This window comes from Erpetoichthys calabaricus, chromosome 7 (assembly GCF_900747795.2).
Source record: "Erpetoichthys calabaricus chromosome 7, fErpCal1.3, whole genome shotgun sequence".
In the NCBI taxonomy this organism is placed as follows: domain Eukaryota; kingdom Metazoa; phylum Chordata; class Cladistia; order Polypteriformes; family Polypteridae; genus Erpetoichthys; species Erpetoichthys calabaricus.
This window is the reverse complement of record NC_041400.2, coordinates 83,035,868-83,062,044: the sequence shown is the minus strand read 5'-3', so window position 1 is coordinate 83,062,044 and position 26,177 is coordinate 83,035,868. Positions and strand designations below refer to the sequence as shown.

The 26,177-nt window shown below is 41.7% G+C and overlaps 2 protein-coding genes across 3 annotated transcripts in view; one reads left to right on the top strand and one right to left on the bottom strand.

Annotated features, from left to right (window-relative positions):
* The window catches only part of LOC114654119 (myogenesis-regulating glycosidase-like), a 133,608-nt gene extending 121,048 nt beyond the window's left edge, over positions 1-12,560 (bottom strand). Inside the window, exon 1 of the mRNA XM_051930082.1 lies at positions 12,377-12,560. The gene's annotated coding sequence lies outside the window, so the exon portion shown is untranslated. The remainder of the gene's footprint in view (positions 1-12,376) is intronic.
* The window catches only part of LOC127528851 (uncharacterized), a 676,472-nt gene that overhangs the window by 597,529 nt on the left and 52,766 nt on the right, over positions 1-26,177 (top strand). The window lies entirely within an intron of this gene.

Genomic DNA, 26,177 nt, shown 5'->3' with positions numbered 1-26,177 from the left:
AACAATGGGTACTTCTACTGTGATGTTTTTTGTCATAAAGGTAAAAAAAAATTTAATCAAATGAAGAAATTTTTAAAATTGTGCAATCTAATAAAAGCTGAATAATAAATAAAAATATATTGCACATGCCTTTTAGGCAGAATCTTTGCAAACATGTACTGTATAGGCTACAGTAAAAAATGAAGCAAGATTAGCTAAAAATAAGTACACTAGGAGCTATTCCCAATTTCTTTGGTTACCCACTGAAAAAAAATAAGCCTAACTAGATTTTAACATATGGTTTTAAAACATCTTTGTGAACATGGAGAAAAATCATATACAGACAAACCAAAGAAAATTTACATTTACTAAACACTTTCTCAGATAAGTTTATCAAAACAAGCCCTACAATGCAGCCTACTAAAGAAAACTTTCACACTTGTAACACTACCAAAATTAAGCAATCTCAAGAGCATATTCTCAAAATACTCTTTCTACATAAACATATATTGGCAGACAATTTTTTAAAAAGATATATTGACAGAAAAAAATATTTGTACCAAATAAAACATCTTACGTCTCACTGCTTTCTAAATTTGAAGACATACAGCATTTCAACATACATGAATTAAAAGATGTAAAAATAATGCCGACTGCTGCCTACTCATAACTATTTATACTAAATGTAGAGGTGCAAGAAAATGAAAAAATAAGATTAATGCCTTTGGTATAATAACTGTGATCATTAATTTGAATTAATAGCACTATAATGAAATATGTACTTTATCTTACCAACTGCATATGCTGTACTCCGCACACATACAGTATAACTTATTTTGCAGAGAACCATTTAAAATCTTAAAAAGTAGTAAAGCAAGATTAGGAATATAAAAAAAACCTGAAAGTTCTCTTATACGGGTATATAAACAAATGAAATGTATTATTTAGATGGTAACATGCTGTCACATGCTGCTTCCAAAGCACTGGTATCTGGTCCAGAGTCAGTTCTTGAGCAATTGCATCTCCATTCATGAGCAAAGAATTTTAAGGACAGGCATACTCATTTATATATAAAAAAGCAGCAATGCAAGCATTTGCTGTTCAGAGTAAATCTATACTAATTAATAAAAGGCAAAGCCCTCACTGACTGACTGATCACTAATTCTGCAACTTCCCGTGTAGGTGGAAGCTGAAATTTGGCAGGCTCATTCCTTACAGCTTACTTACAAAAGTTAGGCAGGTTTCATTTCGAAATTCAACGCGTAATGGTCATAACTGGAACCTCTTTTTTCACAATACAGTGATCCCTCGCTATATCGCACTTCGCCTTTCGCGGCTTCACTCCATCGCGGATTTTATATGTAAGCATATTTAAATATATATCGCGGATTTTTCGCTGCTTCGCGGGTTTTCTGCGGACAATGGGTCTTTTAATTTCTGGTATATGCTTCCTCAGTTGGTTTGCCCAGTTGATTTCATACAAGGGACGCTATTGGCAGATGGCTGAGAAGCTACCCAACTTACTTTCTCTCTCTCTCTCTCTCTTGCGCTGACGTAGGGGGGTGTGAGCAGGGGGGCTGTGTGCAGCTGCTTCCTGAAGGACATGCTGCAAGGTGCTTCGCATACTTAAAAGCTCAAAGGGCACGTATTGATTTTTGACTTTGTTTTTCTGTGGCTCTCTCTCTCTCTTCCTGCTCCTGACAGAGGGGGTGTGAGCTGCCGCCTTCAACAGAGCTTTGTACCGGCGGTGCTTCGCATACTTAAAAGCCAAAAAGCCCTATTGATTTTTTTTTTGACTGCTTGCTTTGCACTCCTTTGAAAAGGAAGATATGTTTGCATTCTTTTAATTGTGAGACAGAACTGTCATCTCTGTCTTGTCAAGGAGCACAGTTTAAACTTTTGAAAAAGAGACAAATGTTTGTTTGCAGTGTTTGAATAACGTTCCTGTCTCTCTACAACCTCCTGTGTTTCTGCGAAAATCTGTGACCCAAGCATGACATTCTAAAAATAACCATATAAACATATGGTTTCTACTTCGCGGATTTTCCTATTTCGCGGGTGGCACTGGAACGCAAACCCCGCGATGGAGGAGGGATTACTGTATACTGTAATGGACGGCAGCTCGATGGCCGTGGGAGGAGGAGTTGAGTGTCACGTCATCACGCCTCTCACGTAATCACGTGAAAAGACTGTGAACGCAGTAGGGAGAAATGAAGGAGGAGCCGCAAACAGCGAAGAACAAAAAATTCATTAAACAATTGAGAAGGGAGCGAAACAATAAGAAGCGAGCGAGTGAAGCATACAAGCATCTTCATAAGGGGAAAAAAGCACGTGTAAAACGTAAGTTTAAATTAAGTTTATAGAAACTCTCCCACTGCGGATTGCAATAACATATTCGCGAGATAAAAGTTTAATGAGAAGACACGAGGTATAAACGAACCACACACCGTAGCGCAACGTTAGGGGCTTCACCTCTGGCGCGGACGTTTGAGATTCGATTCCCGAGAGCGGATGCAGTGAGTGTGTACGCCTGATGAGTCCAGAATTAGGGAGAAACACGTGTTGCATACTCTTTGCATTATTTGAAAGTAAACTATTAAAACCATTCTATGATCTGCTTCTTGCAACTGAAAGACGGCACATGGCGGATGTTAGCCGACTTACTGACCGCAACGTTAGGGGCTTCAACTCTGACACCGCAAACAGCGAAGAACAAAAAATTCATTAAACAATTGAGAAGGGAGCGAAACAATAAGAAGCGACCGAGTGAAGCATACAAGCATCTTCATAAGTGAAAAAAGCACGTGTAAAACGTAAGTTTAAATTAAGTTTATAGAAACGCTTCCACTGCGGATTGCAAAAACATATTCACGAGATAAAAGTTTAATGAGAAGACACGAGGTATAAACGAACCACACGCCGTAGCACAACGTTAGGGGCTTCACCTCTGGCGCGGACGATAGAGATTCGATTCTCGAGAGGGGATACACTGAGTGTGTACGCCTGATGAGCCCAGAATTAGGGAGAAACACGTGTCGCATACTCTTTGCATTATTTGAAAGTAAACTATTAAAACCATTCTATGATCTGCTTCTGGGAACAGAAAGAGGGCACGTGGCGGACGTAAGGCGACTTGCTGACAAACCACAAGCGTGACCTGGCAGGCAACCACCCATACAATCAGATTGTGATTCAGAAAACGAATGCCATGAATGTAATTACCCCGATCTACATACAAGGCGAAAGTCTTGCAACATTCAAAGATGATGGTTTGGGATAAGTACACCATGGAACATAAAAGAGCTTATGAAGCCTTGAACCGAAAAAAGCAAGATCTCAGAGATCGTAAAAAAAAAAAAAATAGGAGGTAATGTCGTTTTACTCGCTGTAGATTTTAGTCAAACATTACCAGTTATTCCACGAGGGAGACCAGCAGATGAACTCAACGCGTGTTTAAAATCCATGCTTCTCCCACGGTCAGTTATATGTTGCGTGTTCTCGGGTAGGTACACCAAAAAATTTATACATTTAAGCATGTAATGGGCAAAGAAAAAATGAGGTATACCCGAAGGCACTGCAGTAGTACTCAATGTAACTTTACTTCTTAAATGTTAATGTTTTACTGTTTAATAATTTATACGCTTCTTATATGTTGTTCAAATTCTTTTATCAAAATACCAGTGACAGCGCAATGCACGATAACATGGAGTGAATACACCATACGCATCCGCCCACGGCCGCCCTGGGTGTGCGCAGATAGGAGTTGATTCTACAATAAAATAAAATAAAGATAAAAAGAGTAATACAATCATCACCCATAAAGTGGATAGCAGACGTCACGTACTATATGTGTACCAGATTTCAAGTCAATAGGTGAAACGGTTTGCAAGCTACAGGCGATTCAAAATCCTGGACAGACAAACGAATAGCCACGGTAGCAAATTATAGAAGAAGATTTTGCGGTTTAATAATTTATATTTATATGAAATGTGCTTCTTATATATTACTTCATATTCTCATATGATAATGATGTTAATGTTGTTTATATTGATTTCTATGTTATTGTAAGCGCATGTATGTGTGTGTATAATCTATCTCACAGCAACACTCATAACAATGACAACACAATTACATTGACAATCATGTTACGTTATTTTTAAAATGTTTCCTTTACTTTTTCATAACCTCTTTAACACACTACTTCTCTGCTGCGAAGCGCGGGTATTTTGCTAGTTCTTCAATATAATAAAAGCATTATGCCCACACAGTGGCGTAGCTAGCTTGTTGAAGGCCCCTGTACCGCACCCTGAGGTGGGCTCCTCTTGTCTAGCATAACTGTTAGTAATTTATTCACAACTAGATCCTACGGGCGGCTGGGCAGTGGTGTTCGCAACCGCGACATTATCAGATCACACGCTGGTGACAAACAAAACAGCTCTCCAAATAGAATTTGTAATAACTTGCAGCAGCTGTAATAAAGCGATTAAAAAAATCAAAAATAAATTGTGGGAATGGAATGTGGGAGGTGTGGGTAGTAGTAGTACATAAATATATGTAAGACGTGGACCCGCTTACTTTTCTAAGACAACTTTGTGAAGGAAGATGATTAAAATGTAACGTAAGCTAGAAAGTAGAAACTGTTCTGTGCTATAAAATGAACCAATTTCAATTTGTAACAAATTAAAACGACAACACCGGCTGAGAGAACACTACTACACAACTGACCTGTTTTACACAAGTTCTGAGAAAATGGACATCATAAAGTGAGGTATCAATGGTTCCAAGAAAATTGCCTTGTCGGTAGGAAATTGTCATATATATTGCTTGTTTGTCTTTAGTAGTTTCTCCATTTTTAACAGTCTTGGTAGATCGCACCTGCTCTGAAGACGCTGTATCACTACTTCCAGACTCTGTATAGTGGCAACCATTTCACTCACTGCACTGTCTGCATAACCTGCTTGCAACTGTTGCAACGATTCACTCGCATCAGCATTCTCAGTTACCACAGCTAGTCCTTGCTCAGTTTTGAGAAAGGTAGAAATCTTAGTAAGCTTACCGTTTTTCAAATCTCGTTGCAGGTGTGCCTTACGTTTAGCAGCACACACGGTTTTCCGGATCCGCTACTACTGGCCGACATGGCGTCGCATGGCAGGAGTATAAAAAGCGTCAAATTGTTCAAATATTCAGCGTTTGGTGACTAACGGGGATCATAACATCTGCTTGGCTGGTGCAGAAGTAAGAACTGCTATCTCTTAAGTCGAGAGGTTGCAGGTTCGATCCTGGGTCCTACATGCATTAACTGTTTTGAATAGTGAGCAGCTATTATTACTGTTACAGACTAAAAACATACATTTGATTTGTTTGAGTCTGTAACAGCCAGTCTAAATTAATGGTACAGTAATCCCTCACCTATCGCGGGGGTTACGTTCCAGAGCCCCCCCGTGATAGGTGAAAATCCGCGAAGTAGCGACCTATATTTACTTTATTATTTATACATATTTTAAGGCTTTATAAACCCTTCCCAAACTCTTATAAACCTCTCACTCTCGTTAACCTTTCCCACGCTCTTATAAACACTTCCTATGCTCTTAAACACTTTCTGCATTCTTAAACACCGCAGACCAACACTGCACGCAGCGATCAGACGTCAACGTGCCTGCACTCGCTTTGTGAAGGTAGGCAGCTGAACTCTGAGCGTTCAGAAGGAGGATTAGGAGTGGGGGTGTGTGAGGGCTGAACGCATGTTCGCTCAAACCCCCCAACCTGGAGGCGCAGTACGCTCCTGCCACTTCGCATTGTCAAGGGGGTGGTGAGCTGAATGAACGCTAAGGAGAAGTGGACTTTGTGCTGCTTGTCACTCTGCGTGTCAATAATTTAAAAGCCTGTACATCACCTATTTTCCTGTCTCACTGTCTTGTCTTGCGTGAAGTTAAAATGTTTTATAATAGTGAGATGTTACTCATATCCTTAGCCCGACATCCACATATCATGTGTGTTAACAAAGTGTGTTTTATAAGTTTACATGTGTTTAAAGCATGTGGGATGGGTATTTTAAGGCTTAAACTATAAAAATGTTTATGTATATGGTCTTTCTATAATCACAGATTTTCTCCTGTTGCTGATGGGTCTGGAACATAACTTCCGCGATAGGCGGGCAATCACTTGTATTTAAAAACCCGCGAAGTCGTGAATCCGCGAAAAGTGAACCGCGAAGTAGCGAGGGATTACTGTACTTGTAAACATTTTGTTTTAGTATTCACTTTTTTTATTTTATCAGTCACATTCACGCTCCCCCTGATCTGACACTGTTACTTTTCAAATAAAGACGTGCTATAAGAGAGGTAAACTCAGATGAGGATTCTATATCAGAGAAAGAGAACAGAAGCCCTTCCCACGAGAAACGTCCACGCACAAATAGGAACAATGCAGCTGCACCAGGCGTAAAAGCAAAAGATGGCATCGTTTGGAAGAAGCAAGAGGTTGGGCGTCATCCTACCAGTGAATCGCTGGCAGTGAATGCTATGTCAAATATAGTAAATTAAAACAGAAACAGACTTGCTGGTGAAAAGGCAGAAATTTCTTTTTTCTTTCTTTTTTAAAGAAAAACATACTATTTGTGCTTTTAAAGAAGCCAACTTAAAACCAGGGTTACTGGTCTCATTGTACCTTTTATTTTAGTTTTGCTTAAAGTTATATATGTCTGATTATGGCACAAAGAATATGCATTCTTTTTTTGTTAATATACCCAATGCCATGTTCTGTAATGTCATGGTGTCTTGATGTGCTTAAGATACCCAGAATGTGTATGTTAAGCAGATTTTTGTACATGACCTGGAATATTTTTTTCTATAGAGACGGGCCATATCTTGCTCTTTTTGCCCCCACAGAAAGTACTGGCTGCTTATATCTATAGCAAAGAAGAGCGTAAAAAAGTCAGAAAGTTAATTTAAAAATAAAAAAGTTCATCTCTGTTTCACATGCTACCATTGTTGTTTTGATAATGCAGAATACATTTTCAGCATAACTAAAATATTCAAATCTAAATTTAAAAAAAATAATAGGCCAATGCTCATCAGTAGACAAAAACATATGTTATCAGCATTGCCCAGAATTTCCATATCGGTGCATCACTATTATTTACCCTATAGAATTCAAGGCACCTCACACCCAGATAAACAGATCTGAGCCGGGAGAACTTTGTGTATGATTAAGGCCAGGTGGATGCGTCACATCGCGTGAATTATACTCCAGCCTACGATAGTGCTACGCAAGTGTTTTACTCTTCATACTTGCGCGTATGCTTTACGTAAATCTGGAAGATTCCACCAGGAGGCAGTGTGAGATATCACTGTGAGAAAACTGAACATCTCTGAAAAGAATGTTTAATGATTAAATCCATCAATCCGGGATGTGTTCATTCCAGCTAGCATTGGGCACAGGGTAGAAACAATCCCTGGATGGGGCATCAGCTCCCGAATACAAGCACTCACATACAATAGCGTTAATTTTATCATCACCAAATCCCCAAATCTGCACATCTTTGGAAGGAAAACAGCACATTGTGCAAACCCAGCAGGAAAACATGAAAAGCCCAGCAGGGAACACCATCAACGTGACTCCCTACGAGACAGCAGTGCTACCCCTCTGCCACAGTGCCACCCCTATGTGTGTAAATTATTAATAGTATTCATTATTTAAATGAAATTAATGATCTATCTGTAAAATGTAACATACATACTTTAATGTTATTTCATCATGAAAGTGATAAGTATAAATCTAAAGATTCTAAATGTGCAGAGAGTTGGAATATCATACATTTAATGTGTTCTGTGTGGTGATATATTGCTGCTTGCCTCTGCTGTCAGTTCAGGAAGAAGCCCCAGAAGCAGGTAGTGATTAACAACTGGGTCAGTTTTAAGATGACGTTTATGATGGTATACTTTAATGATAAAGTAAACTACGAGATTAAAGTGGACAATTCGAGATTTAAGCCGAAATTTCCACTTTAATCATTACTGCCCTTAATTTTTTTTCTCTGTGGCTGAAATAGTGCTATACATTTTGTTGGTGTTGTGAAGGTGCAAAAAAAAAAAAAAAAAAAAACCATACAGAACATATGATGTGAGACTTTTAATATACAACGTTAGACTATAAAAGCGCCACGAATGCATTTGTATGTCAGCATTTTGCTTCACCACATCAAACATCGAAGCAGGCACATCGTTCCCAGAGGATCCTCATAGCGTTATTCTGTCACATGTAGATAGTAAACAGAGACCCTGATATCACAGTCCGACTTTTATCATACTGTGCCTCCCGACTTTTTGCCTGGACTGCAACACGCATCGCGTTAATTTCGGTGGACCTGCTCAGAGGACACATCAAATGAAAGCTGGGAACGCATGGCATTCATGATGCGTGCATGTATGAGTTCTGAGCATGAAGCGCCCTAAAGCTGCATTGGTGAGGGATGGGACAGCAGGCTGCTGGCTGCCCATCCTGATCGACATTTGCAAAACAAAACACGCTGATGAAGTTTTTTCATAGGCTTCAGGGATTCTAGTGATAAACAAGTAATTAAATGGTTATTTGAGTCACTGATCTAATGTTACTGGGACTTGGTGCTGCCAGCTTAGCTCTGTAAGCACTGAAGAATGCATGTTATCTGATCCTAATGAACTGTTAGATTGCCAACTCATTGCAGGAAATACTCAGACATAGTGCTGGGCAGTATACCGGTTCATTCCGAAAACCGTTTTTTATTTTTGTTATGTTATGGATTTTTCTAATATCGCAACGCCGGTTTAAATTGCCTAAACAACGTTCAGAATGTGGCACTGCGGGAAACTGTTTAAGGCGAGACCTTTTTCACTGCTACACCGCTAAACAGATACAATGGAGTACATGCGTTAGTACATGCACGGTGAAAATGGACAGAGAACATTCCAAAACTGAAGCTGTAGCAGACAATAAAGTTGAACATGATGACACAGAAGAACTTTTCCTGAAAAAAAGGAGTCGCGTCCATTGCCTGGAGATACTTTGGTTTTAAAAGGTCAGATGTGGACCATCATGTTCAAATCTGTGAATATTGTTTCTATACTACTGGATAATACTGCAAGCCAAGTTGTACTTGTTTTATTCTTTTTCAATACAGTGTAATGTACCTGGATTCGGTGTAATAGTGTGACGACATGTTGACTTTATTATCGACATTTCTACTTGATTCTCGCCGTTTATGTCAAGATTAAAGTTGACATGTTGACTTTATTCTCGTAATTTGTCATTAACGTAGAACATCGTAAACTAAACTTCATCATAAAATGAATAAGTTACTAGATTTTCTCAAACCCCATCATAAGTTATGTAGCACATTAAATGCTTTGTGTTAAGTATTCTCCTAGCCATGTTAAATCGGTGCAGGCTTCTCAAACCAACTTCTTCTTGTACTGAGGAGGCGCCGGCAGCGATCACCACACAGAATACATTCACTTCATGATATTCCTGCTCCCTGAACATTTAGAATGCTAAGATAAATACCGGATATAATTTTCATGATGAAATGCATTAAAGCATGTATTAATCATGTGGGGGCACGGTGGCGTGGAGGTTGCACTGCTGCCTCGCAGCAAGGGGGTCTCAGGTGTACCCTACCTTGAATTTGCATGTTTTTCTGGTGGGTTTACTCGGCGTGCTTCAGTTTCCTTTCAAAGTTATGTAGAATGTGGGGTTTTGTTATGCTATATTGACTCAGCTAGTGTATGTTTTGCTCGTATTCACCCTGCGATGTGCTGGCGTTCAGGATTTGCTCCTGCCTCGCACACAATACTTGTTGGGATGGCATAATTAAACATGTATAACGAAGATTTTTTTAAAGTTCTGAACATTCCGTGGTCTAAGTTTGTAACTAGTTTTAATTTCACAAAGACGTTTATCAAGGGAGCAGCACTACCGCGACACTACTGTGCATGTTTAATACCTGCTTTAATGCATTTCATCCTTAAAATGATATCAAGTATATATCTTAGCATTCTAAAATTTCCAGAGAGCAGGAATATCATGAAGTGAATGTATTCTGTGCGGGGATTGCTGCCAGCACCTCCTCTTAGTGCGGAGGAAGTCAGTTTAAGAAGCGCACAGTGATTAACAACTGGGTCGGGGAACACAACACAAAGCATTTAATGTGCTACATTAACTTATGACGGGGTTTGAGAAAATCTAGTAAATTAAACATTGATTTTAGGATGAAGTTTAGTTTACGACATTCTGATTTAATTATAAAACTATGAGAATAAAGTGGAAACGTCGACTTTAAATCGACATAAGCGTCAAGATTAAAGTGGAAATGTCGAGAATAAAGTCAACGTCGACTTTATTCTCGACATAGTTTTTTTCTTCCGTGTCTGTATTTTTTTTCTTCACTGTGGCCCTAATACGATTCCGTAGGGCTATACCACTAATAGCATTATAAATGCAAGTTGCAGTTTTATTATTTATGTATATAGCTTAGCTTGAAGCAAGGTCCATATTAATGCAATTTGCCTAAATGTTGGTTCAGTTGGTAAAGATGTCATCACCAAGATGCACTTGTTTTATTTCCTTTTTATTTGGTGAATACTGTCTAATGCACATTAGAATGTTTTTTTGTACAGTTCTCATGACAGTGGAATAGGTTATTTTTAGCCAGTCTACTGCAGTAATTGCAGTGGAAAATGTGGTTAACATCCACTCATGCATGGGGAAAAAAATATGGTTGAATACCGTGAAACCGGTATAATTTTGAAAAAATAACGTGATATAGAATTTTGGTTATACCGCCCAGCACTACTCAGACACCCATACTAATACATACGGAGGAACTTTAGAGATGCCAATTAACATGCATGTCCATGGGAGTTGTGAGGAAAACGAGAGTTACCCCAAGCCCCACTCAAAAAACAGATACTACCAGGGAACACACAAAATTAATTACAGGGTCGGGATTCAAATCCAAAGCTATGAGGATGACATTATCTATTGCATCACCATATTACCATACAAGAGAATATGAAAGCAGCGATCAATTAAGGCATGTATAATTATTGGCAACAATAAAATGAATTCATAAAGGCCATGACTTCAAGACCTACCACTAAAGCACATAATTTTACCTGGACTAGTTTGAATAAACTATAATTACACCAGAGCAGGGCAGATTACCCTGTTACTTTAGAAGGGTTGTGTACTCTGAAGAAATGTTATAATGCTAACTTTTCACTTTTAAGCATTTACTGCTATGCATTTTTCTGTATACTGCATCTCCTTTTCTACTACATACTGCAGCACAAAGGTCATAAACTACTGCATAATTTTTTCGGCCCAAAAGATTGTACTGTAGCGCTCATTGTGTTGTCGGGTGACCCATAAGCGCCTCTACAGAAAGCACAGCATACTACTTAGCGAACGATGCAGACGATTAAAGAAATTTCTCTGCACTCTGCCTAAGCTTACCCCGAGAAACAGGTCTTTCGTCATGACATTCGATAAAATAAAGTGTACCACCCTGCGGTGGGTTAGTGCCCTGCCCGGGATTGGATCCTGCCTCGCGCCCTGTGTTGGCTAGGATTGGCTCTAGCAGACCCTGTGTTCGGATTCAGCGGGTTGGAAAATGCATGGATGGAAAATGTACTACCCGATATGTTTAAACGCTCATCTCATTATTACACATAAACAGCGACGATTACAAAAATCAAATCTTGATTTTGTTAGCTGCCGTATCAAAAATAATAAGTCACTTTTGTCTCGTGTAATTCTAAAAAAAAAAAAAAAAAATTAAAAACGTTCTACAAACATGCGTGCACGCGTAAAAATAATCATCTAGCTGTACAATGTGTAAAATAAGCCTGAAGAAAACGTAAGGTAGGGCTCTGCTTTTACGACTAGAGAGCAGCAGACTGCACCAGGAAGCGTGTTTAAGTGGAGGGCTACAGTTCTAAAACGCGTCAGAAGCACTCGTGGGCCTTTATGCTCGAAGGAAGCGGTACGCAATTGTAAAAACGGCCCACGAGAAGGTTTATGTAAAGTTTTCGTCGGGCGTCACAGCAGTAACAAATAAACACCATGCCCACGTTCACGCTCTTATGTGGACATCTTAATTTTAATGAGAAGAAAAACCGTAACCTCATAAATAAATAACTCACTTTACACTGACATGTTTTTAAAAGCTTAATTAAAAGATACAAAAATAAACTAAAAGGTGGTGGCTAGTACATTTTAAAATTCCATCCAATCTAAAAGAACTTGGTGTATTTACCAGAGACATTAAGAAAGCATATTTAGTATTACATAAACTTTAAAAACGCGTGCAAATCACAACAGCAATAAAGTAAATCTAGAAAATAAGACGAAATCTCCTTACGCCTGCAGCTCTCCGTCAGCCTCCACTCCAGAATTCAACGACTTTCAAAATATTCACGCAGAAGAGAAGTTGAAAATATAGTTTACAACCTCAATGACGAGCAAAGCAGCTGATTCGCACTAAGTGAAAGGATGAGCCACAGAGTCGCCTGCAGGTCTTATAATCAAGTGACGAGTGAGCAGGCTGAGTGTAGTGATGGGCACTCCGGCTCTTTTAAAAGCTTCGGCTCTTTTGGATCGGCTCCCTTTAAAGAGCCAGCTCTTACGGCTCACGAATGGCTCTTCGTTTAGTATCACTTGGATGCTTATATTTTAGCCTAATTAAGCAATTATGAATGGTTTGTGTATAAGCAATTTGTTATTCATTGTTTTCAGACATTACGTATTTTTATGCATTTTTTCATTACAATAAATACAGTTACTATTGTTTAACATTTTAATAAAAGCTTTAAATGAACAACTTAACACAAAACCACAGCAAACACAGCAAACAAATTAAATAAAGGCCAAACTCAACAACAACAACACAACACTATGACTCTTTGAATAAAAGTTTTTAGGCCAGGTTGGCATTCTGAAATGCCAGATGCCTCAGCTTAGATGGGCTGATGCGATTTCTCCTCTCCGTGATTATTTGTCCTGTTTTTGAGAAGACTCTTTCTGAGGGGACCGATGTAGCGACAATGCAAAGTCTTCCTACCATTACCTTAACCAGGCGTGGGTAGACTGCAGCCTTGGCCTCCCACCAACTCAGTGGGTCTTCAGATCTTTGGATGAGGTGCTCCTCAAGATAGGACCTCAACTCCAGCATAGCATCAGCTGTGGGATTTCTCCTTGCAGTGTCTCCTGTTGCTCTTTCATCAAAGAGCCTCCACACAGCAGAAGCTTGTGGTTCCTGTGAACATGCCCCTGCTCCAATTTCTTCCTCTTGGCCCTCTGATGGAGGAGCAGACAGGTTGCTGGGGTTGCATCTTGCTGCTGATGCACTTATTCTTTGAAATGCCTCATCCACAGCTCTGTTGTCATTAAATGCTACCTTTTTTCCAGAGTAGTGGTTTCTGAAAGCACAGTGTTGTACTCCATCCTCAGATGCTGTATATAGTTATGGAATAATTGTTTGGGACAAAGTTTTTCTGCCAGGGAGAACATACATGGGGTTTAAGGCCTGTACAAAAGTTGTAAATCCTCTGTCCTCCACAATGGAAAATGGTTAAAAGTCGCTAGCTATCATTTTAGCCAGCTCCTCATCGACACTTATTTGTTTGTTTGGCGTCATTTGTTTTTGAATAAATGTGCTTATTTTGGTTTGAACTGAAGACTGTGTTATACCTGCAGTTTTCGGTAAGACAGTGGATGCTGCAGCAGAAGTACTTGGCTCTTTTCCAGGGTCAGTGGATGGCAGGAGGGTGCACGGATGGGTGGGTGGTTCTTATATGTCGGTGCAGGTTTCTTGTTGACCCTGCTCTAACGGATATTTTCATATTACAAATTCTGCACTTAGCTTTGCAGTCTCCAATATCACTGAAATGCAGCCAGATGCTTCTTTTTTTCGGCTTTCACTCATTTCTTCACTCTTCTTTTTTTCTTCACGATGCGCTTGCATTTAAATCTGGCTCCTCGTCTGTCACAGCGACAGGTACACGTGTACCTGGCCTGTACCAACACTCGCTGTCTTCGGAGCGTCTGCCCCCCTTCCTTCTTTCACATAATGGTACGATCCTAGTCCGATGTGTTGTTCGTGAACGAGCCGGCATTATGAGCCAATGTTCTGTGTGCCCATATAAGTAAAGTCCCGCCCCTGCCAAATGGATTTTCAGCAGAACTGAGCAGGAGCGGCGGAAGCTTCGGCTCTGCTCGACGGGCATCAGCTCCTCTCGTTGGCTTCAAAGCATCGGCAGTTAGAGCCGGCTCGTTCGCGAACGACACATCACTAGCTGAAACAACAAAGAGCGAACAGTGTAAGTGGAGCAGTAGAGCTTGATTTCTTTATAAAAACGTGTCTGGAATGCGACGGGAGACGTACGCTAAGTAAACTACAGATTTGGCATTAAATTATAACACAAAAATAGACTTAAAGTATTGTAATTAACTAGTAAAAAATCTATATGTGGCATTTGTCTCCAGTGCTCCTAAAGGATACATTTATCAAACATCGGTTTAATAAATGAAGGAAAACTATGTACACAAGAGAACTAAAGCTATCTAAAAATATGATTAGATGATGATAACAAGAGGAAAAAATATTTCTACTTTGCTGACAGAAGTGGAGGAGCTTTATAAATCCATTAAACTCCAGAATATGTGTACTTAACCTTCAAAAAAAAAGAACCCAAACGAAGGATGGTAAAACGTAGGCCTACGTTCCTGGACTTAAGAAAATATATTAAGTCTATATCAATTTCAGACTTTCTTGCAGATAACAGTAATCAACACTGTTAGGCAACAAAAAATGAATGTGTTCAGAAAAAGGCAGGTGTTAAAAGTGCGCCCAGGATTCCATAACTCTCCTAATGTAGGTTTTTTGAATGCGAGGTTCGTAAACTTATCTTTTAATCATCTCTTTCAACTTACTTGGTATTAAATTCATTTGAATGAAGTAACATAGTTGTTCATAACTTTGCATTCCCTTTTTTTCTTTAGTCTACAGTCTGGAGTACATTCTTCAGTTACTATCATTATTGTTTTTTTCTGCTTTGGCACGGCTCTGAGGCTTGGGATCTGCAACACCAATCAGAAGGTTGCCAGTTAGAATAACGTAAATGTCAGAAGTGATTCCATTCCGTTGGGCCCTTGAACAAGTCTTTTCACCTGCAATTGCTTTGTCCTGGGTATGATGTTAGCCTGTTTCCAGCACTGAAAGCAGGTCCTCCAACTTGCAGGGAGAACTCGGGGGTTGGTGGCAGGACTGGCACTCGAGCCACTGAACAAAAGATCTCACACTATTCCTTTCAAACTAGTGTGGTGCTGCACTTGGGTCCTAATTTGGGATGCTGAGGTGATTCGTCTTGTGGTGGGTGCAGATACGTGCTGTATCGGTGCATGCTCCTAAGCTTTGGCATGCTGTTATTTTTTAATTAGCATTTTTATCATTATTAGGCTATGCTTTTAACCATCAAGAACATTGTGCTGTGGAACCAAATTACTGGTGGTACTCTGTTTATGGCAATACAATATTGTGACTTTAAGGGTGGGGGGGTCCTCCTGTAAGCTTTGAACACAATGACAGTACACTTAACAAAAGGTGCTAGTATTGCATACCAGTAGTATTATGCATGCACGTACTGTCAAACTGTCAATCAAAATGATTAATGACCTTTAAGCCCCGCCCCTTTTGGCTGACTGCCAGAACACTTTCTGTCAAAAATGATGGATGGCCTTAAGCCCCGCCCCTTCCATGACGCACGTACTGTCCCCGCCCCGCCCCTTCGGTGATGCACGTCCGGTCCCCGCCCCGCCCCTTCAGCGGCACACGTCCGGTCCCCGCCCCACCCCTTCGCCGACACGCGTCCGGTCCCCGCCCCGTCCCTTCGGTGACGCACGTCCAGTCCCCTCCTTGAACCTCCCCCTTCACCTGCTCGGATGTCCTTTCTGTCAAGGGCATTTTGATGGATATCTGCCCCTTCCTTGAGCCCCCCTTCACCTGCTCGGAGGTCCTTTCTGTCAAGGGCTTTTTGAATGAATATCTGCCCCTTCCTTGAGGCCCCCTTCACCTGCTCGGAGGTCCTTTCTGTCAAGGGCTTTTTGAATGAATATCAGCCCCTTCCTTGAGCCTGCCATTAACCCCCTTTACCTGCTCGGAGGTCCTTTCTGTCAAGGGCTTTTTTGATGAGTATCTGCCCCTTCCTTGAGCCCGCCATTACCCCCCTTTACCTGCTCGGGGGTCCTTTCTGTCAAAGGCTTTTTGATGGATATCTGCCCCTTCCTTGAGTCTGCCATTACCCCCCCTTTACCTGCTCAGGGGTCCTTTCTGTCAAAGGCTTTTTGATGGATATCTGCCTCCTCCTTGAACCCACCATCACCACATTCCATCCCCCACCTCCTGAAGGCAAGTCCAAACATGCCCAGGCTTGTTCCAAACAACAGGCAGCACCTGTTGGTTGGCCCCACCACTTCTGAAAGTGCTGTATAAAAAAGCGGCTCATCTTCTTCGATTCTGTCTATGATTTTAATATTAACACGAAAATAAAATATCTCTCTACCCTTTGGGGTACGGTCTCAGAGCGACAAGTAGAAAAGTTCTAAGCGCCCAGCATTTGAATCTTCCATTTCACAGAAAGACAAGCAGCCCCTATCTCTCTCTCTACACACCACTCTACACACCACGGCGTTATTTCAAACACACAGAGTCCAAATCACAGACTAAGGGGTCTGAAACATAGGTCGATTCGAGCGATGACGAAATGACAAACTCACCTTTATTTAACGCCACGCCCCTTTCCTTTTACTATAAATACTCAGCCTGTTAGTCACAGGACCCAAATGCAGGACCAGACCGTTCCAGAAATCGCTGAAGCTTTTAAAGCTCCCCGCATATCGTCAGCTACAGACTCTGAAATGACGGAGGTCGGCATGCAGGACCAGACCGTTCCAGAATTCGCTGAAGCTTTTGAAGCTCCTCGCATATCGCCAGCTACAGACTCTGAAATGACGGAGGTCAGCATGCAGGACCAGACCGTTCCAGAATTCGCTGAAGCTTTTAAAGCTCCTCGCATATCGCCAGCTACAGACACGGAAATGACAGAGGTCGGCGTAACATCCTCAGGGTTCCTGCCTGAGGCTCCAAAGCCTGAGACACCAAAGCCTGAATCTTACCAATTCTGTAACTCGGTCCAGATAGATGGCCATCAGGAACACCAAGAATCTGACCCCCGGTATTTTAGTATACGACCTGATTACAGTCTCTGGTCAAGAGACATTGAGACAGACACTGGATTCCAATCTTCAGGGTCGGAGTGGTCTGCCACCGTCTCCGCTAATGGTGATCAGACAGATACCTCCGTCTCCGCTAATGGTGATCAGATGGAAACCTCTCACCTAGCTCCAGGACAGCCGTGGGTGAACAAACAAGTTCAGCAGGAACCAATGTCAATCGGCCCATCTGAGACAGATATGGATTGTCCGGATGGTGTTCTGCCTGAAACCTGGAAAAAGGCCCTGCAACTTCTTAAAGGACTGATGACGTCTCTGCTGGACATTATTGTCTACTACGACCAGAAAAAAAGAATGTCAAGGCTGTGATATACGTCATCCCAGCCAGAGAAGACATACCTGCCTCTTTGAACCTGAAATATCCTACCGTGTAGGACGCTTTCAGAAGATTCTGAAGATTTTCCGCAAATACTGGCTGAAACGACTGGCTGTGAAAGTTCTGGGGTATTTTAATATTCTACTGCCGATTCGCAAAATATACGAAGTGGTTGAAAAGACTGCTGATGAACTTGAAAATACCAGCTCTATTTATGATGCTGTAATGCAGTCATTTTATGAATTGGATGAATACTCCTACTCTGTAACCCACCGTGTGGCAAATGAGTTTTGTAAGCGTAATCTTAATCATGAGGGATGTATGAACCTGTGGACTAAATATGACCTGGAATTTAATGATCTGATAGAACTGGTGGGCAATTCTGTACCTGAAACCGTACCAGTCTGAGCAAATCAGACTCCTAAATAAATGTTTTCTAAGTTGTTAAGTGCTGTCAGTGTCCGTTTTATCGCCGGCGATGGAGCAGGTCTTGGAAAAAACATATTATAACTCTGAGAACGCGGGGTCCTTGGGGGGAAAAGACTCTTTGAAAAGAGCTCTCCGGCAAGCAGGGAACAATATTAGGGACCAAGAGGTATCCGAGTGGTTATCGGGTCAATACACCTACACAATACATAAACCGGTCAGAATCCATTTTAAAAGGAATAAGGTGTATGTCTCCAATATAGATGGGCAATGGCAAATCGATCTGGTGGATATGACAAGCCTGTCCAAATATAACCAAGGTTACAAGTATCTATTGACTTGTATAGATATTCTTTCTAAATATGCCTGGGTCAGGGTTTTGAAAAACAAAACGGGTAAAGAAGTAACGAGGGCTTTTCGAGAAATTTTGGAGGAAGGTAGAGTTCCCACCAAACTTCAGACCGATAGCGGTAAAGAGTTTCTCAATCGGGAATTTCAAAGCCTGCTCAATAAACACGGGATTAAACATTTTACCACCGCTAGTGAATTAAAGGCTTCGGTGGTGGAGAGATTCAACCGAATTCTGAAGACCAAGATGTGGCGTTATTTCAGTTCCCGGAATACCCGGTCCTATCTGCCGGGACTACAGGACTTGGTGAAATCTTATAATCTGAGCTATCACCGAGGTATAAAAATGCCCCCTGCCGAGGTGAATAGTTCCAATTCTTGGAAAGTCTTTAAAAACTTATACGGCCTAACTAAACCCAAAAGAAACCTAAAATATAAATTCAAAGTCGGCGATACTTTGAGAGTATCGAAATCCCGGAATCCTTTTACCAAGGGATACGAACAAACCTTTTCAGACGAGGTATTTACCGTTTCTGAACTAGTCCCGAGGGATCCGCCTGTCTACAAGCTGAAAGATTATGACGGCGAAGACATTATAGGGTCCTTTTACGAGGCAGAGTTACAAAAGATTCGAGGTATGGACGTCTTCAGGATTGAAAAGATTTTGCGAAAAAAAATATCGATAGAAAAAAGCATATTTTGGTGAAATGGCTCGGATGGCCCGAAAAGTTTATCAGTTGGATCCCTGAAAGCTACGCGCAAGACGTTATTTACTGAGAATCAAAAATAGTGTTTCATTCACGGTGTGTTCACAATGGAGAGAAAAAGCTTTTACGTTGTTCTACCCAGTAATTCTTCCCGGGATGTTTTCCCTAGTAATACCACCACCGAATATACCATCAAATTAGCTGCCCCAATCGAACTACAGGGTTCCTGGGAAGTTGGATTGGCCGAAATTCAGTATCCACACACCTGGAATACTCTAGACAAACCGGATAATGACTTTATGGTGGTGTCACCGCAAATAGTTAAATTTTATACTATTCCCGCGGGTTATTACTCTAGCCTCGAGAAAGTGACCTCCAAGATGAATGAAGTGGTGGCGAAAGAACCCTTATTCGTTGATTTCGGTTCAGCAGTCACTGAGTTACCGGAAAATACCATGAGATTCCGCTACAGCGCTCTGGAGCGAAGATTTTACGTCGTAAGCACTCTGAAGGATGAAACTCTGCATGTTAAGGGACAGTTGGGGAGGATTCTAGGAGCTTATGATGACATGACCGCAGGCCTGACGAATGAAGCTCCTTTCCCCGCAGATATCAGAGCGGGTTTTTATACCTTGTACGTCTACAGCGACATTGTGTCTCACCAAAGAGTCGGAGACAGCTACGTCCCTCTCTTGAGATGCGTACATATTGAGGATGAGATGAACAAGATTACCACAATCACCTATGACAAGCCGCACTACGCTCCGGTCAGCAAGACTCAGTTTGATACTTTGACCGTTGAAATAAAGACAGATCAGAACAAACCGGTTCCATTTCAGTTTGGCACGGTCATTGTCAAGTTACATTTCAGACCCTCTAAGAGGTGCATACACGACTAATACAGAGATGAGATCTTACCTGGACCCTAGCCCTTATGTGCAATATTACGAAGCCCAAGCAGGCAATGGTCTCCCCGGGTTCTCTGGGGCCCCCATGATGTATGGTTCTGAGATCGGCGGAATATTTCACGGGCTATTTAGAAGAGCTTTGCCTCTCTTGAAAAGAGGATTCGAAATTGTCAAACCCCACATTAAATCAGCCGCTAAGAATATTGTCAAAGACGTAGTAGCTGGGGCCATGTCAGGAGCGCTGACTCGAGGAGGCGAGGAAAATCAAGCAGGGGCGGGTCTGATGGTGATGAGGAAAACTAAGCATAAGAGACCTCCCGGATCACGAGCATCCCCGATCATCAAAAAGACGTGCCGTTCAGCTTTTACATCATTTTCTTCTCTCCACCACAAGGATAAGTCCCGCGCCCACAGAAAAAAGAAATCGAAAAACATTTTTTAACTCAAGATGTCTTTCGTTCATCGCATGTCTCAAGAGTGTGTGAAATCCAAATTGGATTTGTTTACGGTACCCTATACTCAGACTAGTGTAGAAAAAAGCATCTACGTCGAGGTACCCCCTCTCTCGGCTCTATCTGAAGTCACCCCTCTGGAGTTTCTGATTACTGGTAACGGGGAAGACTACTTGGACCTGAATAACACACTTCTACACGTCATATGCAAAATCGTCAATGCCGATGGAACTAATCCGCCCCCCGGGGGCAAGGTAGCCTTTGTTAATTATCCGATAGCCGCTTTATTTTCACAAGTGGATATAACCCTGGGAGATCGCTTAATATCACAGAGTTCCAGCCTTTACCCGTACAGGACCCTTTTTGAGAGCCTGCTAAATTACAGCAATGAAACTCTCAAGTTCCAATTTGCGTCGGGTCTTTTTTACAAAGACACGGGCAACGAACATGAAAACACAGCCTTGGACGGTCCGAATGAAGGATTCAAAAAAAGAAATGGACATACAGCCCAGGGTAAAACGGTAGAACTCCTCGGATCTATTCATTCCGACATATTTTTTCAAGAAAAATTAATTCTAAATGGGGTGGACGTCAGAATAAAAATGGTGCGGAGCAAAAATGAATTCTGTCTGATGTCCGGAGATGCCGAGCGTTACAAAGTAAACATTTTATCTGCCTCTCTTTTTGTCAAGAAAGTTAAAGTTTCGGCGGGGGTGAAAATAGGACACGCACACGCTCTCACGACCGCCAATGCCAAGTACCCCGTGGAAAGAGTGAATATGAAAGTTCTCAGTATGCCGGCCGGGATATGAGTGAGCAATCAGGAGAACCTGTTCTTGGGACAGCTACCCAAGTATGTAGTCCGAGGCATGGTGGATAATGAGGCCTTTTCAGGGGATTACGCCAGAAACCCCTTCAATTTCAAGCATAACCATGTGGAGTTCCTGGCCTTGTATTTGGATGGAGAGCAGATTCCTGCCAAACCATTTCAGCCTGATTTTGCTAATGACAACACAGCTCGAGAATATTACAACCTCGTGTTGGCCTCCGGAAAGCATTTGAAAGACCAGCCTCTAGCCATCAGTCGTTCTGACTTCTCCCGGGGATACACCCTGTTTGCCTTTGATTTGACGCCTGATCAAGAATGCGGAGACCATTTCTCATTGATGAAAACAGGGAACATGAGATTTGAAATCCGCTTTCGACACCCCCTACCCCATACTGTGAATCTAATAGTGTACGCCGTCTTTGACAACATTATTGAAATAAACCAGAGAAGAAACATACTTTATGATTACTAAAAAGCATGAACACCCTGCAGATCAACAAACTTATGTCCAATAATCCGTACACAGAAAATCTGTTTTACGGTGTGTTGGCGTGCGACGAAATGCCTGAAAAGATACTTACGGATCTCCCGGTCATGATCATCATCAATATTCACCGTCACAATCAACCCGGAGAGCACTGGTTGGCAATACATCTCAGAGAAGACGGAACTGGAGAATTTTTTGATTCCTACGGCGCCCCACTAGACTTTATCTATTATCCTGAGGAAATATACAGCTTTTTAAACAGAAACTGCAAAGAAATTATTCACCATACCCGTCAGCTTCAAAGTTGGTTTTCCACCGTCTGCGGACAACATTGTATTTTTTTCCTGCATCACAGAGGGAAAGGACGTTCTTATAAAGAGATCATGAACCTGTATTTTAATGAAGTCACCAAGAACGATTATATGGTGCAAAAATTTGTCAGCACCTTGTCTAAGAACACTTCTATGGGCTTTCAGGATCATCCCTTTATGCAAAGTTCTATGACCTGTAATTATTTTAAGAAAGAATAAACAGACTTTGTAATCAAATGTAATATTTATTAAACAAAAAATATAATTACATTTCAATAAGGAATCCATTCATTCTTTTTGCGAGGTCTGATTTTCTTGCCAACAGGTGTATCGGAAGCAACAGCAGTGGCCGAGGCAGCGGCAGCAGAGATGTCTGAGGCAGAAGGTTTAAAGCTCTCTAGAAGTTCTCTCGTGTCGGTATTTGGTACGGCAGAGGCCGGAATGTTCAAACCAGCCAGGGCCTTAACAAATTCTTTCCACCCCTTAGGTCTCCGATAGGATGGTATGTTGTGACGGGCGGTCAAGTTACGCATTAGATCGACCATATTCGTACCGGGTACCGGTTCTCCATGAAACACAAACTCTCCTAAGCCATTCCAGTAGGTTATATTTGGGTGATGTGACATTTTCTGTAAAATAATTTCGGTATATTTCTTTGATTTATTCAGTGAACTTTTCAAAATCTCGTCGTACACCCATTCTTCTGGGGTACTAGGAGCCTCTTTGAGCGCCCCCGGCGGCTCCTCCTTGCTCTCGGAAGGCAACAATAATGTCAGAGACCCGGTTTCTTTATCCGCTTTTTTCACAAACGTCAGGTATCTTTGTAAGACGGTCGTATAAAGTTTTACTTTTGCCTCGGAGCTCAAGTCCCTACATTCGAGTATGAATTTCATTTGTTTATCCAGTTCACTTTCCGTAGCGCTTAAAAGGTCGGTGGAAGTTGGGGTTTTCTGGTGCCATTGAGCCATTTGTTGCTGAGGGACCAGGTACATCTTATGCGTGTATTCCATATTTATACTCTCGATCCTATTAAACTAGTAATGAAAGGAATGGCCGCGCTTAATAGGGCTCCGAGAAATCCTCCTTTCTGGATTAAAAGGGCTTTTTTCTTTTTAACGGTAAGTTTTTTATCGCTGAGTTTTTTAACGGCGCAGCGATGCTTCTTCAGCAGCTTGAACTGTCTGGAAGTCAGGGGTACACGGCCTTTTAAAGTATTGAGAGCTATTTCGGCCAGAGCGTAAATGAAATCGTCCGGAGCCTCGCTCAACAGCGCTTTTCTTCGACGACAGGAGACCCTATGCAGGGTCTTGATCAGAGGGAGATTTCTTTTTATTCTGCACGACATGCCGGATCTTTCTCAAATACTCGGAAAATCGCTCGTCTTTATCTTTTCACGACGTATGCCGCAGGCCAATCGGGAGGAAACAATCCGGTATGTAAGCGAAATTCGTCAGGCATATGGGCTTTCAGATCCACCAACAGATAGCTGTAAGGGGCCCGCGTAGCGTCCTCAAAGGCCTCCAAGAAAAATTTAACCCTCCCAGGGTACATTTGACGCGCTAAATTGGTGATTTGTAGCTTATCTCGAGGGTTTTTAAAGAGGGTGATGTAATTGGCATTCAGATTTATCGTTCTACTTTTCTTGCCTTGAAAAAATAAATTTTGGACCAAGTAAATGATGGACAAATTCCTGTGATAAGTATATTTTGTGAAGGCCCTCTCTATCTCTTTGCTATGGCTCGCCTGTTCCATCAAATCGTCGACGATCACCATGTTAACTCGGTCAGGCGGCAGTAGTTTATCGTCGCTTAAGGAGGCGGGTAACCCCTCCAGAAATTTAGTTTTGGGAAATTGGGCTAACAGTTCGTCGTACAGAGGCTGCCAACAGCTATAAAACCAGATTATATTGTCAGGGCGGCGAGAAAGGACATGGTCCGCGTGCTCCAAAAGCTTTTTCCCATAATGCGATTTGCCCGAACAGGAGGGTCCCGAGACTATTTTTGAGAATGGATGCTGAAGTCTAATATCAAAACCCTCTTTAGTATCCATAGGGAAGAGATGTGAAATCAGGCAATGGAACCCTCTTGTTGTACACCACTCTGAATCTTTTTCTGAGTGGACGGTTTTGCAACGTCAGAGTCTTTTTGTTCCTACAAATCTATGTGCCATGAACCGTTATTTCTTTTGTGAGATCTTGTTCTACAAAACTATGCACTAGATCCATTAGAGAGTATAGGTTTACCGCTTGAACCGTTTTGTGATTGAGAGTAATGCCCTTTACCTTCATGCAAACCTTGCCTTTGAACGTTTTGTATGCGTACATTTTCGGGCCCCCAGAAACAAATTCTTCTATGAAGTCGTTGGGATCTAGTTCGCTGGTGAGCTCGCCTAAATAGTCACCGAGCGGCGGAGTGTACTGTCCAGGCGATGCTGTGAAGATCACGGAATCTGTATCATGATACAGAATCCTTGGCCCTAAACGATCCAATAAATCGTACAATTCTAGGCGGGCATAGGCCATTGTAAAAGCAGCTATCACCACATTGACGGGGCCGGGTAGAACATATCTGTCATCCGCATACCTCCACTGCACTTGAGCGATTTCGTCGCTGACAAAGCCAAAATAGGACACCCTATACATGTCTGAGAACAGGTAATCAAAGAATTCTTGGGTGTGTTGGTTAGGCTTCTGACCGAATTTCCCCCAAAGAGAATTCAGAAATAACTTGGAAATCTGTCTCTTAGCGGGGTTGGAGGCTATGTTTTCACTCTCCAATAAGACCCCTTCTTTTACGAAATAGTCATCAACATAGCGCCGGCGGGATGCTTCGTCCTGGGCCCACGATGGCCAACCAGAGGCCTCCTGTTTGCCTTTCAGATGAACTTTGATGTAATCGGAAAATAAATCTGCGGTACTCTGTTCGTAATGCCATATCTCATGAATTTTTAAAACTCTGTAACCTTTATCTAAGGCTTTTAGTATTTCAACGCTGCACCAGGTTCCCGTTAAAGACCTTTCCCGATCATTGTGACGGCAAAGGTCGGTGATTGTTTGGGTTTCTGCACACATACGGCACAGAGTGAACATCAGTTTACTGCAAATTCTTAATGGGAGGACCGGAAAATACAAATTGCGTGGGGGTAGTATGGTAATTTTAACGAGCCCAAAGTATTGCTTAAGATCGCCAAACTCCTCAAAAACAAAGGTCAGATGGCCGATCAGGTAGGTTTTTGTTTTGTTGACGTAAGAGTACAGTCTTGTAAAATCGTAATAATGCATTTGCTCGTCGCCTTGAACCTTATGATATAATTTGATAGCGTTGGTGCGCCCCCCATACAGGGCATCACAGGGATTGATAGGTTCGGGAAACTCAAAGCGTTTTAAGAAATCTTGAAGCTCCGAAGTCCTCTTTTTTCAGGCTCTCCCACTCATGCTCCCAAAGCACTCTCACTGTCAGATTAAATTTTTCACGCAATTTTTTCAGTTTGTCGTCAAACGTATGAAACAATTCGGCATAACACGTCCCCGTGAGAGGATGTTTAGCTTGCGCATCGTAGCACTTTGGATACCCGTGATAAAAGCACCCGGTGAACTCAAAGGCCGTCGGGACGCCCTGAACTTTGGTGTAACCATCTAGATAAAAGGACCCCATCTTTACTTCACTGTGATTCAGGGCGTGCCGAATGTTTATTTTTTCCTTCTCGGAAAGAAACATCAGCCATTGAATAGAAGCATTAGAATAAGCTTTGTGAGTACTTTTGTAATCATCACTCGGAATTATTCCAATCGCATTATCAGGCATGCAATTTTGTCTGTACATGAAAAGGCAGAGAGAAGCTAAAGTCATACACTGAAAAGGATCGATATTACCGATCCTGAGCACTTCCTCTCTAAATTTCATGCATGCTGTTCTCAAAATAACCACGTCATTTCTACAATAGTAAGCCATTTCTTGTCTAAAGTTGAAGGTACCGCTTTTAATCGAGTCGTACCAAGACAAAAATTCCTCTCTTTCCTGGCTCATCATGTGTTGAATGCCGTAATATTTAGGCTCGGGGTACGGCCCGATGTAATTTTGATTTTCAACG